At 43.5% G+C, this 17664-nt stretch overlaps 1 protein-coding gene and 1 pseudogene across 2 annotated transcripts in view; both read left to right on the plus strand.

Annotated features, from left to right (window-relative positions):
* Nucleotides 1-15940, plus strand: part of LOC112809721 (protein disulfide-isomerase A3 pseudogene) — a 43320-nt pseudogene extending 27380 nt beyond the window's left edge.
* Nucleotides 1-17664, plus strand: part of POU6F2 (POU class 6 homeobox 2) — a 485531-nt gene that overhangs the window by 305338 nt on the left and 162529 nt on the right. The gene's annotated exons all lie outside the window — the stretch shown is intronic.

Here is a 17664-nt window from a genome sequence, read left to right on the forward strand (position 1 = left end):
GGGGTGGTGTGCTTGCTTGAATAGCATAACCGAAGAGTAAAATGGCAGAAGTATAGAAAACTAAAGAAGTAGGCCAACAATGAGAGGTGTGTAACAGTGTATAAAGAGGATGGAAATAAGAAAGAGAAAAAAAATTGTATTGTACTGGAAGCAACCAAGTTGTCCTTCAGCAAGTGAATGGATAAACGGTGGTCTATCCAGACAATGGAATGTTATTCAGGGCTAAAAAGAAATGAGCTACCAAGCCATGAAAACACATGGAGGAAACTTACACACATATTACTAAGTGAAAGAAGCCAATCTTGGGGCGCCTGGGTGGCTCACTTGGTTAAGCATCTGCCTTTGGCTCAGGTCGTGATCCTGGGGTCCTGGGATCAAGCCCCGCATCAGTCTCCCTGCTCCACGGGGAACCTGCTTCTCCCTCTGCCTCTGCCTCTTCTCTCTCTCTCATGAATAAATAAATAAAATCTTAAAAAAGAAAGAAAGAAGCCAATCTGAAAAGACTATACGCTATATGATTCCAATTACATGACATTCTGGAAAAGGCAAAACTGGGGAGACAGGAAAGACATCAATAGTTGTCAGGGGTTAGGAAGAAGCAAGAGACGAATACAAAGGAGTTTTAGGGGCAGCAGAAGTACTCTGTCTGATACTCTAATGGTGGATATATGTCATTGTACATCTGTCCGAATCCTTAGAATGTACAACATCAAGAGCAAACCATAAAAAGTAGAGTGAACCCTAATGTAAACTATGAACAATGATAATGCTGTGTTAGTGGAGGATCAGTTGCAGCAAACATACCATCTTGGTGGAGGAGGATGAGAAGGGGTGGGGTCGCTGCATGATTTGGAGCAGGAGGTATATGGGAAATCTGTGTACCTTCTGCGTGAACCAAAACCTTCTCTGAAAAAATAAAGTCTATTTTGAAAATTTTTATTGTAGGAAAACACGGTTGGGCTCCTAGATTCTCTGTTCTTCAAATACACAAGTGTCATTTTCTGTAGTGTCCATACCCTTTGAGCACCCCAATCGACTCATTTGTGTATTGAATATGCCACGGAGCGCCCCTTCTGAGCAAGACATGAGCCAGGCCCTGGGGAGGCAGCAAGGAGCCCCACATATGTTGCCTGTCACTGAATATCCTGTGAAAGTCCAATTTGTGATCAGTCTGACACAGGGAGAATCCCAGGAACTTTCTGTCATTTGCAGTATTTCCCCTGTAAAGTAATATTCCCAACTGATAAAAAGACTATCTATGACTTTGCATGCATTTATAAAGTTTAATTAAGCACATACTATTAACCATCTAGCCATCTGATAACACTCCAATTCCTCTTGTCAGATTTCTTTTCATTATTTAATTTAGTCCTAATAAGGGGTTTATTCTGCTTACGCCCTCTGTCCAACTGTCAGGTCTTCAAACAAAGTGATTAACACAGGGCTCGCTGGTGAGTAGAGTTTGAATAGAAGGGGTTACTGACGTCGATCCTTCAGGTGTATCCTATAGCGATGCTGGGCTTCTCTTTAAACTATACTAATTCCAGAGAAGCGTGAGCTCTTGGTGACTTTCTCAATTTCAGCTTCCGAGATAATATGCCGTGTTTTTATGTGTTGTGTGCATAGGGAGATGTGGCAACAGAGTGTGAAAGTCACGGACTCACGTGCCAGATGGACTGTGATTTTGTTGCCGCCGTAGAGTCCATCAAAGATAATGGAAAGAAGATAAAATAAAATCACATGCCCGTTCTACACCTACCCGAGGTGGAATTTCAGGGCTGGGACACTAATTGGTGCCAGTTTTGATCTGCCTGATGTTCTCTTTATGAGTGTGCGTACTTGTGGGACGATCGTAGGAAACACGCCGGGGCTATGGCTTATCCTGGCGAGGGAGGGAAGTATATAAAACACCGAGGCACAAGGAGCGGGGTGACTTTTAGTGGGTGTTTTTAAGCAAAGAGATAGAACCGTTGTGAAGTTGCTCAAGTAGAAATATCTACGGGGCACTCCAAATGGCCGTGTTGAGAAGGAACTCCTTCGTATTCCATAGAATAACGGGGGCGGGGGGGACAGAGAAGCTGATGTCCTCCAACATGGGGGCCAGCCTCGCACAGCGAAGACCGCTCTGATTCAGCTGGACTTGCCGATGTCCCACCAGGCAACCACATTCAGGAAAACCTTTTTATAATGATCTGCACAGATAAACTGAAAGCCAATCAGTCCAAATGATTTTTTTGTACAGAATTAATACACACTGAGTTTTCCAGGATGTGAAAACTCGATGTTGACATCAAGGGAGGACTGAGCTTTGGTTTGTTCAGATCTGCCACCAGATTTGCCAAGAGTTTTCACGGCTTTGAGAAAGCCTCCTATCCAAATGCTGCTGGGGATGTATACCTCGCTTATGTCATGCTCCTGGATCATGCTATTAATAGCGTAATCTCTGTGGGATTCGGATTCTACCTGTAGGTACGAAAATCAGACCGCTTCCTGTTCTTTTAGAATAGTCATGCTCGGGCATTTCCAGGTGGAAATATGTGGGTTTTTTCTTATCCATTATCTTCCTTTTATTTCTCCTTGATGGTATAATTGAGAGATTATATTGATTATTTCTTAAGAAATTATGTGCAAAGAAGGTTATACTGCTTCATTTCAGGCCAGTAAGGGGGAGGGGGTTTTAAAAATATCTGTTACAGAGAAGTGGTGGGGGGTCTGACGTGATAGATCACTACTGACCCAGCGAAAGGGACAGAAGCAGCCTTCCCAAGGAGCCAGGCATGGTGCCGGCCACCCCAGCACATGTGAGTTATCTCATTTCCAGGTGGTATTGACTTCACCTGGATGACTCTTCCTAATATGGAAACATGCTTCTTTTAGGGATCAGGAGGGACACCTTGACCTTCCCGAGGTTCCCCATGGGACACACCTGAGCCCTGAGACAGAGCCCTCCTGGCCAGTGCAGACAGCCTGCCCAGCCCGGCCTCGACAAGCCAGCCAACCAGGGGCAAACTGTTCCTTTAATTCCTCATTACTCTCCTTTCTTCATTAGCTTCTTTTAACTCAGACCACAGGATCTGCCTCCCAGGACATCTCGTCTTCGAGGGTCTGAGGCAGGACGTGGTTGCCTGGCACCTCTTCTCCCCAGGAGGCCCCCCTGAGCCTGTTGGAACACCACCTGCTTGGGCTTTATGTTCAGTTCCCGGTGTGAACAATGGACTTGCTGTGGGCTCTTTTGTGTATTGTTTGTGTGGGGAAGTGAGGCATCAGAGGGTGAGAGTCATATAATCACGGGCCACTCCTGCTGTATTTTGTTGCCATCATATATAGCCCATCAAAAATAAAGGAAAATAGATAAAATGGAATCACAGTGTCCAAAGCTGGACTCTCAATGCCAGGACAGAGTCCAAGAAGGGCTTTCCACATTTTATCAAACACAGGAAGTAGCTTTGTCAGTATCGTTGCTGAAACAGTAATCATTAAGAGAGGAGCCGTGACAGAGCACAGGAGAGCAGAGGGAGTATTATTCCACGGTGTCCCTCTGCATCTCTCCCTGTCTTTCCCTTCCGAAGACACAGGGCAGCATCACAGTTAAGAGAATGCACAGACCTGGCTTCAGTTCCCATGGAAGGGAACTGTCCCGAGCCTTGGTGTCCTTACATGTGACACGTGCCTTTAAGAGTCATTCCAAGGAGGATGGAGAGAGCACAAACCTACAGGGTGCCAAGTACTAGCTTAAGCACCTTACAGTAGGGACTCATGATGTGCGGAGAGGATAAAGAACTTGCCAGGGTCCCACCAGGGAGCATGTGGTAGGAACGGCATGTGAATCCAGGCAGTTTGACTTTGGAGATCATGCTTTTAACATCTATGCTATATTGCCTCTAGGAAATGTATTTAGTAAATGGTAGCTATTACTACTATTATTGCTATTTTTCTTCCCTTCTCCTGTGGGGTGGAGGCAAGTGAAGGGGCACAAGCTTTTGCAGTGTCCGTGGGGCTTTTGCTTTCATAGCTTATACCGCCAAATCCTGAGTCTTGTCACAGTAATAAATGAGGCTATGATGCACATTCCTCCTATTGGTCACTATGACGCATGGAGGGTGACAGTGCCACTCAAATGTTATTTTCCTATCAATTTTCTTTCATTCTCAAAAATATGGATTAGTAGGAAAACTCCTAGATTAGAGAGTCAGAACACCAGTATTCTGGTGCCAACTACTCACCTAAGCACATATCAGTCAGTTAACCTCTCCCAGACTCCCTTTGTTCATTCGTAAAACCAGGCTGTTTTATTTCAATGTTCTCCAAGCCCCCTTCCCTCTTGAGGATTCTAGGATTGTCTTTCAGAGTCCTAGGTCACATACCATCACACAGCCCACAGAACACAGAGCAGCTCCTGGGTTGGATGGAGGCCAGTGCTGCTCAGAGACCAGCTGGGTGATGCATCCTTGTATTCCTCTAAAGCAAGGGTCGGCCAACCCCAGCCCACCTCTACTTCTGTACACCACGAGCTAAGAACAGTGTGTACATTTTTTAATAATTGAAAAAAATTAAAAAGTGGACAATCTTTTATGACACCTGAAAATTACATGAAATCCAAGCTTTAGTGTCCACAAATAAAGTTTTATTGGCACTCAGCCTCGCTCGTTCCTTTACGTATCGCGTCTGGCTGTTTTTGTTGGCAATGACAGAGGTGAGTAGCTGTAATCGAGATTATGTAGCCACAAAGCCTAAAACCTTTTCTGTCTGACACTTCACAGAAAGTTTACCGCCCCTGGATTTCCATGAACAGCAAGAAGAAAATTTTCCGGGTTGGCTTTGTTTTGCCTTTTTTTTTTTTAATAAAGGAAATCCAGGTCCTGTCCTGTGTTCAGTCCATGAAGCAAATAATCCTTATGAGCGGAGAGCAGTCCCCATGGTCGAGAAATTACAGACAGCCCGAGCGCTGGCTGCGGGCTAGCAGCAGCGGCTGTGTCAGCTGCGTGAGCCATAGGGAGCCACAGATTATCACAGCCTCGGGAGGTTCTCGAAATGCCCCTCTCTTGTGGCGGAGGAAACCTGCCTGACGTGCCACAACTTTCCATCAGGAACATGCCTAAACGCTCATTTTCAAACATTATCTCTGCCAGGAGGGATAATTTGCTGTAATGTGGGGGTGAGAAATCCAGGGGGAGTTCAACCAGTCATTCGATTTATTTTACTCTTCTCTTTAAAAAAAAACCTAAAAATTCTGGAAATGGAAAACGTTTTCAGGAAAACCAATTTGCTGTGGAAGGAAAACAAAAAACAAAAAACCAGAGATTTGATTATTTCTGATCAGGTAGGAGGCTGGATCCATAAGGTTAGAAAGAGGGTGAGGAATTGGTATTTGTGAGTATGTGTGTGTGGTTTTTGTTAGATCAGAGTTCACAAAACCTGGTGCTTCCGAAACACATGTCAGTGGTAGACATGGAGAGAAATTTAAGTATATGATGCCTACATTAGACGGTTAGGGGGAGGTCCAGAGATAACCAGGGCTGTAGGACAGAAACTCTTCTGTCATTAAGAAAACACTGCACTTAGCAGTTGGGTGGATAGAGAAGAGTCATAAATACCCAATGGAAATGCTCTAACTCGTCAGTTCATCATCCTTCCAGCTACCAGAGAGAGATACAGCCAGCTGCTGGATTCCTCCAGCCAGCCCCGTCCTGCCCCATCCCCCCAGGCCGGGGGACCCTCTCCGAGGCTCCCACAACACCCAGGACACCCTCCGTCCATCCCACCCTTACCAGATTGTGTTGAATGTCTCCGTTGATGGGTCTTCCTTCCCTACCAACCTGGAAGCCCCGGGGGCTCAGGGTCATGTTTTATTCTTCATGGAATCCAAGGACTGCCCTCAGGCCAGAGTCATAAAAGGCACCCAGTAAGCAAAATGTTTGGTGAACAAAACCAAATACCCAGTTAGCTCAGCTTTGGGGAGGGGCTAGGAAGGAAGAACTTCTTATGGAGTTTGGATCTCTCTGAAAATAAATAGGCTAAGGATTACAGCACTAAACATTCTTTAAACCTAAATTTCAAGATCTAGTTCGTCAAATATTGGTTAAACCCACCTCAGCAAAAAATGTGAGTCAATTTGCTGTTTTACTTTTAGATTCATAATTATTTGTTTCTAGAAAGATCTACTTTGGAAAAAAAAGAACAATCCTTCAATAAAAGTGATTATTTCGTGACCAAATATTTCTCTTTCCCCTAAAATCTTCCCTTCTAAAACAAGTAGGAAAAGAACCATTGAATATTTAGATTACATGACTGAAACAAGCTGTTCACTCCACACTAGTGAAGCAGCCAGCAATGAGGAAGTTAGAGCCACTGACTTCTTTCATTATCAAGGAATCCCTTGATAATGAGGATGGAAGATGACTTTAAACAAACTCTAAACATTTTAGGGAAATTTTTAGGGGAAATTATGGGAATATGAGAATTCACAGGATGTTAACCAAGAAGCCTAGAATATCAACCTGGCAAGTAACAGCCTCAAATCTTCCTTAAAGAAGAATTCCAAATACCATATGTAGATGTGCCCCACCTCTCGGGATGTGGAGCTTAATTCTGCCCTTTTCCTTCCTTTATCCTGGTAGATTATAACATGTCAACTAGTTTCTCAATATAACACTTCTGCTGCTTCAGAAAAGTTAAAGAAGTTTCCATTTTATAAAAGTGTATATTGAGATGAATAAGGGTCTGAGGATATAATGTAAAAACATGGTGACCATGGTTGATAACATTGCATTGTATAATTGAAATTTGCTAAGAACGTAGAACTTAAATGTTCTCACCAGAAGGAAAAAAAAGGCAATAATTGTAAGGTGATGGATGTGCTAATTAACTAGATGGGAGGAATCCTTTTACAATGTATCCAAAAAAAGAAAAAAGAAAAAGTCTATTTTGACAACAAAATTCTAGTAATAAACAATGAAAAAATGTAAATGAGCAGAAGATTATAAGTGATACCACTTTTTGGAAATTCATCTACAAAATGTAAAGGTAAGGAGAAAAATAATGAAATATATGGATAGTATTCATATGGATATGACAACTTTGCAAATTTACTCCCAACAAATTTAATTTGCTTAACATAAATAGCAACTATATCCAAGAGTTTGATGACCCCTTCACTTCACCTTCAAACTACTCACCAAAATATTTCTTGTTGCCCACTAGCATTTAATTTGAACGGACCATATATAAAATTCTCTTTCGAAACATAGCTAGCAGCATGGTGCTTCTGGGCAAACTGTGTCTCTCAATTGGAAAAACAATAACTAAGATTTAAGAAACTGTACAAGTTCAAGTAAACAAAGGTAGATAGGAAGATCTCTGTTTTTCAAATCCCCTAGCTAATAGACTGACATAATCAGAAAAACATAGCATCAAGTCTCTGGGCCCCAGTGCCCTGATTTCCACCCTGGGGGGAGTAGGGAGTGTTAGGATGGCAGAACTTTTGTCAGTATCAACTGAGCTCGATAAGCCCAGGGAAAAGGAGAGGATTGATTCCCAAGTTAACGGGAATCAATCAATCAATCAATCTTCAAACACGTTCATGGGGGCCAATATGGTGGCAGGGAAGCTGTCCTGGGGAAGCTGCCTATAGAGCAGGATGGGGAGGATCACAGGTGAGAAGCAGGTCCTCCAGGCCCACATGCAAGAGGAACTCAGGGCAAAGGCAGAGAAGGGCATTTCAGAAAAGTACCTGAGATCTGAGCCTCGGGACACATCAGCATTTGAGTGTGGTTAGACACCAAAAGTCAGCTCCACCTCTGGATCTAGGAAGCGCAAGCCAACGGCGATGAGCATGTTTACGGCTCATACCTTCAGTGTCGTACTGGGGCCAAGGGAGGCTTGCTCACCCTGTGTTACTCATTCTCCACAGAGATCAGTGTCCACATGGCCCAGGTAGTGATATTCTTTAGCTCTGTGTTTCATGAAAAGAAGTAGAGCGGCTGAGCCTATACTCTCTAATGCAAGTGCTCTACAACTTACCAGATACAGGGGCGTGCAGTAAACCAAGGATGTTCACTGGATTCCAATGCTGGTTTCTAGATCTTCTTCATAAGTGGATATGCCCTCGCACTTGTCCCACTCTGTCCCTGGTGGTAAGATCCCTGTGACTGCTTTAGGGCCCTTCTTTCTCATCACTGATAATCCTTTGCTTGTTCACTCAGGAAAGACCCCTCTCTGAGGGGCTCTATGCTCATGCCCCTTGTTCACAGCAGCATTCAGGCATGAACAACGAGACATATGCCTGTCACTGAGTCAAGAACATGACTTGGCTGAGATGCCTTTTTGTGCATTTCTTCCCATGTATTACCTTTCTCAGTCAAGGCATCAGCATCCAGAGTCCCGCAAACTGGAGAACTGTGTCTCAGACATCCTTCTCCCTCATCACCTGCTACATCCAACCCCACGAACCCCACATTCTAGGTTTTGTCTCTGAAATGGCACCTGAATTCACTTCCTGCTCCTTATCCCCACTCTCATGGTCTTAAGCCCAACCCTCACTGGTTCTAGCTGGGGTTAGGAGCTGCCCAGCCTGCCCGCCACTCCCCATTGGCTCGAATCTCTCCAACCTGCCTGGCACCACACACATGACCATTCAAAATTGGGCTCCAGCCACCCTTTACTATCTCACCCTGTGCCCCTCTGTGCTGCACATTCTGTATTTAAGTCATCCAGAACTTCCTTTCATGCCAAGGAACCTCTTCCCTCACATCCCCTGGGGAATGCAGTCCTGTTTCACCAAGCAAACTTTGTGCCTGCCACGAGCCCACCTCAGACACCGCCAGTCAATCTTTGCAGACACCCTAGGCAGCACCAGCCACTCAAGGTGGCTTTTATTCCAGTCCTTCCCTTTCTGAGCTTCAGTTCCACATCTGTGAGATGGGAGAGAAAAAATAACACCTGTCCCGTAGGGTAGCAGAAGAAATGAAATAATGCATCGGTTTCTTATGGCTGCCGTAACAATGAATCACAAACAGGAAGTTCATTGTCTCACAGTTCTGGAAGCCAGGAGTCTAAAACCAAGGGACGGACAGGGCCTTGCTCCCTCTGAACACTAGGGGAATCCCTCTTTGCCTCTTCCTAGCTTTTTGTGGTTTGCCAGCAATATCTGACATTCCTTGCTTATAGATAATGCCACTCCCATCCTCCACCTTCCCATGGCCATCTTCCCTCTGTGTGTGTCCGTGTCTGTGTCCAAATTTCCCCTTTTATTAGGACACCAGCCTTATTGGATGAGGGCCCCCTGATGACCTCATTGTAACTTGATTCCAGCTAGAAAGGCATTATTCCCAAGTAAAGTCACTTTCTGAAGTATTGATGGTTGGGACTTCAACATATCTTTGGGGGGAACTTAAGTCAACCCAAGAGAAATAATAAATAGCAGGTTGGGGTATGTGCTAAGCCTGTGCTCTCCCACCATGTGTTCGGATGCCTTGCCCCCTCCACTGTCAGGGACAACCCCACCCCCACACGCCCACCCCCGGCACAAAACAGGCGACTCAACATGTGTGTTCGATAAAGGAAAGACAATTGGTGCTGCTTTCTTCTCCTGCCTTTCCTCACGCATTCACAGCTGACCTTTGGGAACCCCAGAATCCACAACTACATCACTGGGATATAATACAAACCCAAAGATAAAGATTCAAATGGACCATGTCTCTGGAATTTACTCTCCTTTCAACTGCTTCTGAAAATTGCTAGAGAGGCAATTGCAGTTGTGTGTTGGTAATGGAAATAATTATGACTACTTTCTGAAATTATGTATTTGATACATTTCTCATAGGTAATTTGAGGGGGCAGTGAAGTGGGATAGGTGGGTTCTTTCCCTGAAAGCTCACACTAGATAATTGAACAACATAATGGAGGAAGAAAAACCACATAAGTGAGCATAAGATGATGCAACCAAGAGAAAATAAGTTAACATGCTGATTGCCTTGGGATTTCACTAGAATCTCATGACTGAAGCACTGGGGAGGATCTGTGAGTAAAAACATCTTCTGCTACAAAGTGATCATCAAATACCATCCTAGGTGCCCAAGATGTAGCGATCCAGTTGGCAGAAACCAGTGAATTCCCACACATTCACAATCTTGCTAGAATCCAGGGCACCCTGATGCAAAATGTCTTAGGGTTATACCAAAGGACACTTTGAAAGATGAATGCATCTTCAAGTTTTAATATTTACTAATGAAAAATACCAGGAAAGTTAACAGAAATGCAAAACACAAAAGCAGATTCCCTTACCAATGAAGTCCGAGCCTTTTCCCTACACCACCATCAAAACCCTCCTCACCTTATCGGGATTCTACAGCCTCACAGAGCCAGGAGATTCCTTTGTAAAAGATACTTGGGGGCGCCTGGGTGGCTCAGTCGGTTAAGCGACTGCCTTCGGCTCGGGTCGTGATCCTGGAGTCCCGGGATCGAGTCCTGCATCAGGCTCCCCGCTCGGGGGGGGTCTGCTTCTCCCTCCAACCCTCCCCCCTCTCATGTGCTCTCTCTCTCGCTCTCATTCTCGCTCTCTCAAATAAATAAATAAAAATCTTTAAAAAAAAGTTGACAAATTTAAAAAAAAAAAGATACTTGGTAGTCAGATCCATTTTCCCTGCTTGCATATGATTAAAATAGATCCTTCTTATGTCTTTTGGAGATCTGGTTGACTTTAACACATCCCAGGCGGGACTGGTGCATCTCTGTATGGGTAAAGGAATATTTGTAACCTAAAGTCTTCACAGCAGGGAGCAAATGGACAAGGCAGGGATACAATAAAGCCTTGTGAGCTCCACGTTTTCAGTGAGGTTTGCAGCCGTGGTGGTCTCTGTTCACAAGATAAAGGGATTTAGTGGAGTTTGAAAAGGCCACCAAGCTTACCCATATTTTCCCCAATGAATGTGCTGTAGGAAATTTCTCCTGACAGGTTATTATGACTACTTTAATGTACATATGACCAGCTGTCTGGAAAGCAGTCCAAATTACAAATTGTTCATAAATATACTGACATACTTGGCGAGAGCAAATTGCAGTGCTGAACATTTAATTTGATCTTTGTTCTGTAAAAGAGTGATACTGCCTTCTGAGTGGGAGTAAGAAGCTATATATCCTTCGGAGAAAGACGCATCTCTTTTTCTGTGTGCTTTCAAATACCTCTGTTTGGGAAGTGCTCAACATTAAAATCATAATGGGATCGGGTTTTTCCATGTACTGAAGGAGTAAGAAATGGGTTTTTTTTTTCCCCCAAGTTAAATTGAGTCAAGGTTGGCAAGAAAGTGGTATTAGCCCTCTCTGGGGCTGTCTCCTTCTCCTCTCCCCGTGTGAGACCGCTAGGTATATGTATACCCCAACACCTGATAGCCCGGCTTCTCAGTAGGGGGTGTTCTCAGAAGCTGTTGCTTCTCAGCTAGGCCTGTGGGGTCCACACAAAGTGAAGTCGGAAGGCTTCAGTCCCTGTGTGCCCAGTTCATCCATGGGCATTTCCATGTAGCTCCCGAGCCCGCAGTGTATGCTGTGGGGTCCTCACAGGGGATAACCTCCCATCCTATAGACAAGGAACCCCAGCCGTTTCAGCGGTCTGCCTTGGTTATGCCAAATGTGGCAAAGCCTGGATTTCACTCCCAGGCCTTCAAATCCCAAAACAACAGTTCTTTCTACTTTGCCACAGCTTTATTTGCTGGAATTTTCCTCTTCCCCCTTTGACCCTCTGTGATGTACCCCCTCACTCTGGATATCATATACCCCACTAAAAACTCTGAGGCCACGGTTGGTTATGTGTATTATGCAAAGACTGGAAATGAGGACGGGATTTTTTTGAGACGGCCTCCGGAAACCTAGGATGTACGGTGACTACATCCATTGTGTACCTGAGTGCTATAGTTTTTTGACCAACTGACCAACTAGCAAAAAAGCCCTTTTGAACATGAGCTTTATTTCCATAGTCAGGAGCAAAGGTTCAGGAATTCCTACTTGGGAATATAGGCAGACTTACCAACTCAGTTTTTAAAAAATGATTATTTGGGCAGGACCCAATTGCCATGCGTCATTTCAGAAACCTGGATGTCAAACGTATGGATCGTCACACTTATGCAAAACTAAAACATTCCCTTATTAAGAAACGAAAACCTTTCTCTTTTATCATGTGAGTTAGATTTTGAAAAAATATATATTTTAGCCATAGAGTAAAGAAATCTGAAATTATAGGGGCGCCTGGGTGGCTCAGTCAGTTAAGCATCTGCCTTCAGCTCAGGTCATGATCCCAGGGTCCTGGGATTGAGTCCCGCGTCAGTGGGGAGTCTGCTTCTCCCTCTCCCTCTGCTTCTCCCCCCGCTCATGTTCTCGCTCGTGTTCTCACTCACTCTACTCTCTCTCAAATAAATAAATCTTTAAGAAATCTGAAATTATATAAAATTCCCCAATAAGACTGGCCCTTGTTTCCTACAGGAGATGCAGAAGTTTGTCAATACCATATCAGGAACTCCATGTTCTCCTCTTTGTGTGGCTCCTCCCAACCCTTCTTCCGCCCAGAGCCCTCCTCCCCATCCTCCTGTCTAAACCTGTGTTCAGGAAGGCATCTGCTTCCAGGGGGAAGGGAGCATGTGCCTCTGTATTCCCAACACGTGGCATAGGTCGATGCTCATAGATGCTGATTGATGGCGTGAATTAGTGAATGAATGAATGAATGGGTGACTCAGAGTCAGTGCGTTCCTTCTCTCACCAGCGTTTGTATTAGAAGCCTCATCTCTGCTTATTAACCTTACAGTTTTTCCCTTGGTAAAGGAACTTTAACCTACAGAGTGTCCCTGAGCGAGTTTGCTGTGAGGTGAGGGGTGAAGTAAGGACCTCTGAAGTCATGGTTTATATGGGCACACATCTGTCCTGCTTACCTACAAGGTGGGTCTCTGTGCCATGTCACATAAATTGGAAGACACTAGAGCTGTTACCCAGGCTGAGGATTACGAAAGTATTACTAGAAGAGGATGCCTTGGGCACATATTGGTCATAAGTAGAAAACGTCTTGACTCAGCAGTGAATCTAAAAGATTTCAATTATTTAGTCTTTTTATAACATTAGTTCCTAATGTGATGGTTTGAGTACCATAGTATGGTTTAATCTTACCGTCAAATTACAGGACAAAATCAACAAGACCACCTGAAACACAGATGGTATTATAACCAACCACATGTTTCATAAAATGGTATGTCTTTCCAGACATGGCGAACCTTCTCTCCAAGGCCTCTTCTAGCCTCTTCTTGAACACTCCTGGTGATGGGGAGTTTATTGCTTTGGAAAGGTCACAGAGTTGGAAAGTTTCTATGACTCTGAAATCTGCTTCCCTGAAATTTTCACTCATTGGCCCTGACTCATCCGTGGACAGGAACATTTTCCAAAGTGTGACCTGAGGAAACTAATTAAGAAGTATTATTAAAAAAAAAAAAAAAAAAAAAAGTAAAGAGGAAGTTGTGGTCAAATAAGAACGAAAATCCTAACTTAAAAGGGCAGCTTGCCCGGGGACTTCTCAGAGCCTTCACTAGATTCCTGGATGCTGTGAATCCCCGCGAGGAGTGGGTGGGCACAAGGCATTCTCCTGACCATGGCATCTCTTATTCTACAGAGCGTCCCTGAAGATTCACTCAGCAAGCAATGTTTGCAAACAGTTATCCAAATAAACATCAAGCAAATCTACTTGTCCTTCCACATACAGCTCTCCAAATACTATCTGAAAAAAATCATAAGGAACATAAGTTTAAAATCCAGGCTAGGGGTGCCTGGCAGGCTCCATCAGTGGAGCATGTGTCTCTTAATCTCAGGGTCATGAGTTCAAGCCCCATGCTGGGTGTGGAGCCTAGTTAAAATAAAAAAATTTAAAAATCCGGGCTAAATATCCTAGTTTCCTAAAGAACTATGCCTGTGATAAGGTTTATAGACCTCCTCTGCCTCCTGGACCCTCTCCCTTAGATTCTTCTCTGGATACGTTATACCCCTTCTAACACACAACATGTTAAAGCAGAGTTCCAAATTTGTAGTTGCTGCTGGATGTATGGTTCATCCCCTCTGGCTTTAATTTCCTCATCTACAAGTGTGGAAAGTCAAAGTCTACCAACCTCACTGAGTCATTTTAAAGATTAAGTATGTTAATGTACGTAAAGCACCACGTACGCATTAGCTGTGTGCTGGTTTTCCATCTTCTCTACTATTTAGGACCTAGTTCCTCTTACACGTGTTTTAGTCTTAACCTTTCACATTCAGATTCCAGAAGATACACACAGAGAAAATATTGGGTCAATCATGTAATGATCTAAATCTTACCTGTCTGTGGTCATTATTTGGTTCCCAAGAGCCTTGCTACTCCAAAATCACCTGGGAGCTGGTTAGAAATGGAGACTCTCAGAACCTAGCCCAGATTACTGAATCAGAACCTGCATTTTCTTGAGATCTCCAGGTGATTCATGGACACATGGATTGAGAAGCAGTAGTCTAGCGGTGCACGCAGCACTGAGCCTCTCTATCCTCCATGGCAACCAGCACAGGGCTCTGAACACAGCAGGGACCAAATGGGGTTTTCTAGCAGCCATGTTTATTAACTGAAGCTGTATGAAACTTGTTAGTAGGGGGGATAGATAACTGGAAAATTCTGGAGCCAAAGGCATGCATAGAGTAAACAGGAAGGGGCTTGCCTCATAGCAATTACTACAATTTGTCTATCTAGATCAAAAAGCAGATATAGTTTTAAACACTAAAAAAACTCCAGAAACCTAGCTTTTGAATTATCTTTTCGTTTTACTTGTTTTTTCATTACTTAATCTTGTTTTGATTATAATCAAATTCTAAATTGTGAGTGATGAGGCTGACGGTTCAGTGGACTATATTTATCCTTTGAGGCAATAAGAGGCATATATAGAACAGAAAAGGACTAGTGCCAAGATTAAAAAATTTATCCAAGAAAACATTTTTGGGATCTGCCCTCACATAACAGAAGACAATAAAGATTTGATACAGGGCAAGGACTTACTTGTGGCTTACTATGATGTGGACTATGAAAAGAATGCTAAAGGTTCCAACTATTGGAGAAACAGAGTGATGATGGTAGCAAAGAAATTCCTAGATGCTGGAAACAAACTCAGCTTTGCTGTAGCTAGCCGCAAAACCTTTAGCCACAAACTTTCTGATTTTGGCTTGGAAAGCACCGCTGGCGAGGTTCCTGTTGTTGCTATCAGAACTGCAAAAGGAGAGACGTTTGTCATGCAAGAGGAGTTCTCACATGATGGCAAGGCTCTTGAAAGATTCCTGCAAGATTACTTTGATGGCAATCTGAAGAGGTATCTGAAGTCTGAGCCGATCCCGGAGAGCAATGATGGGCTGGTAAAGGTAGTGGTAGCAGAGAATTTTGATGAAATGGTGAATGATGAAAATAAAGATGTACTGATTGAATTTTATGCTCCTTGGTGTGGTCACTGTAAGAATCTGGAGCCTAAGAATAAAGAACTGGGAGAGAAGCTCAGAAGAGACCCAAATATTATCATAGCCAAGATGGATGCCACAGCCAATGATGTGCCTTCTCCATATGAAGTCAGAGGTTTTCCTACCATCTACTTCTCTCCAGCCAACAAGAAGCTAAATCCAAAGAAATACAAAGGTGGCCGTGAATTGAGTGATTTTATTAGCTATCTACAATGAGAGGCAACAAATCCCCCTATAATTCAAGAAGAAAAAACCAAGAGGAAGAAAAAGGCACAGGAAGATCTCTAGGGCAGCAGCGAGAAATGCCACTTTGTGAAAGGACTAGTCCACCAGAGATGGGAAGACCATTGGGAAGGACTGGGACCCATATTACTCTCAGGGCAGAGAGGACAGAATGGATATAATCTGAATCCCGTTAAATTTTCTCTAAATTGTTTCTTAGCTGCACTGTTTCTGGAAATACCAAGACCAGTTGATGTTTGTGGTTTTGTGAAAAACTATGTGTGTTGGGGGGAATGTTGTGGGGGTGGGGGGATTGAATTGGGGGGGTTATTTTCTAATTTTTGGGGTACATTTGGAACAGTGACAATAAATGAGCTCCCTTAAAAAAAAAAAAAAGATGTAATGTCAAGACTATGGTCTTTGCATTAAGACAGACCTGAGTTCAAAGCTTAGCTCTACCTCTTACCAGCTCTGTGACACCAGGAAAATCACCCTGCCTCTCGGAACTGCAGCATCCTCATCTGTAACAGGGGCATAATAATGTCTTTGTAATGAGGGCAAAGAAGGATAAACCAATATAATGCATATAGAGCTTCCAGCATAGTTACTCACACATAAACAGCAACTCCCTTTTCAGCATGTACCAACTTTCTCTTCACCAAAGCCATAATTGTTTGTAGTTTGGGACAATCCTCATGGGATTTATTATATCATGTCTGGCCCCTGTTTTTCCTAGTCACTCTCAGCAGAGTGAACAGTGTTGCTGCTAAGGCATCTTAGCCTAACAACATGGACTTGGGCCTTCATACTGACCCCTGGGTAGTCCTGGTGAAACTTACAAAGAATAAGAATCACAACAACAAAATGTAAAGCCATTTCTTTTTATTAGAAATTATCAAATAAAACACCATCCAAAGTTAGGGTAAAAAAGACGACTTGAGGAAAAGTATATGTTTTTAACATAACATTTTATCAAGTTTATTTTTGATCCTTTCTTGTATATGTGGATTTTGAAGTTGTTTTTCAAACCTTTCAGATTTTGGGCTGTCAGCTTCCCCTTTCATACTAGTCTGTCTCCTTATTGGAGAATGGATTGAATTGCTTTTCACGGCTCCCGCCCCCGGGGCCGCCCACCCGGCATTTCAGAATCCAAATCTCACTCCCAGGATCCTTGTCTCTGCAGCCAGTCAGCTTCCCCTTAAGCCTCTCCCTGGGGCTGGGTTAAAACCTTCGGGTTGGCTGGGCAAGACTCTCTAGCAAGCTACTCCCATAGAGAATTGTTTTTTCTCTGAGTTTTTGGCTCTTATATTCCAGATTCTAAACATGGCGGGGCCATCTTCCTTTTAATCAACCTCTTCAAGCTGAACCTAGTGGATGGCTTTGCGAGGGCCATTTTTCAAGGACCAAACATACTGTTACAAAATCAATAGATGCTATATTCAAAGTTAATTATCATCTCTGGTAAATTGAAATTAGCCTAGAATTTCACCAAGGGTTTTTGTTTGCTGTTGTCATTATTTTTCCTCCCTAAGGAGACCGTATGTTGATCTTACGACGATCCAGCCATGCCCTCTCTTTCCAGCCTCCTGAGATACTTGGCAGGACTTTCTGTGGTGACTACAGGCCCGTGATCAGGAAATAGAAACAAAGCGAAACTCACTGGCCCATGTAAGACTTTGGTCACACCATACAGTTGCCAACCAATAGGAATGAGCCGAGCTAATGGAAATTACAAACGCCTGTGGAGAAGACTAGATGATTGGTCCAAATAGTGTCACTGTTATAAAGAAAACTCTCACTTAGATTTATCAATCCACTTTGGTCCAGGTCTCTATTTAGAGGCAAAGAGGATAGAAAACAAAACAGTACAGGCTTACAAAATAAGGAACTCGTCGTGATTGTTTAAAGTTAGATGTGGATATAAATTTGTGTTTCAAGAGTTACCCCATCAGCTGA

This window comes from Callorhinus ursinus, unplaced genomic scaffold, assembly GCF_003265705.2.
Source record: "Callorhinus ursinus isolate GAN/ISIS: 27379988/994484 unplaced genomic scaffold, GSC_fseal_2.0 scaffold73, whole genome shotgun sequence".
NCBI lineage: Eukaryota > Metazoa > Chordata > Mammalia > Carnivora > Otariidae > Callorhinus > Callorhinus ursinus.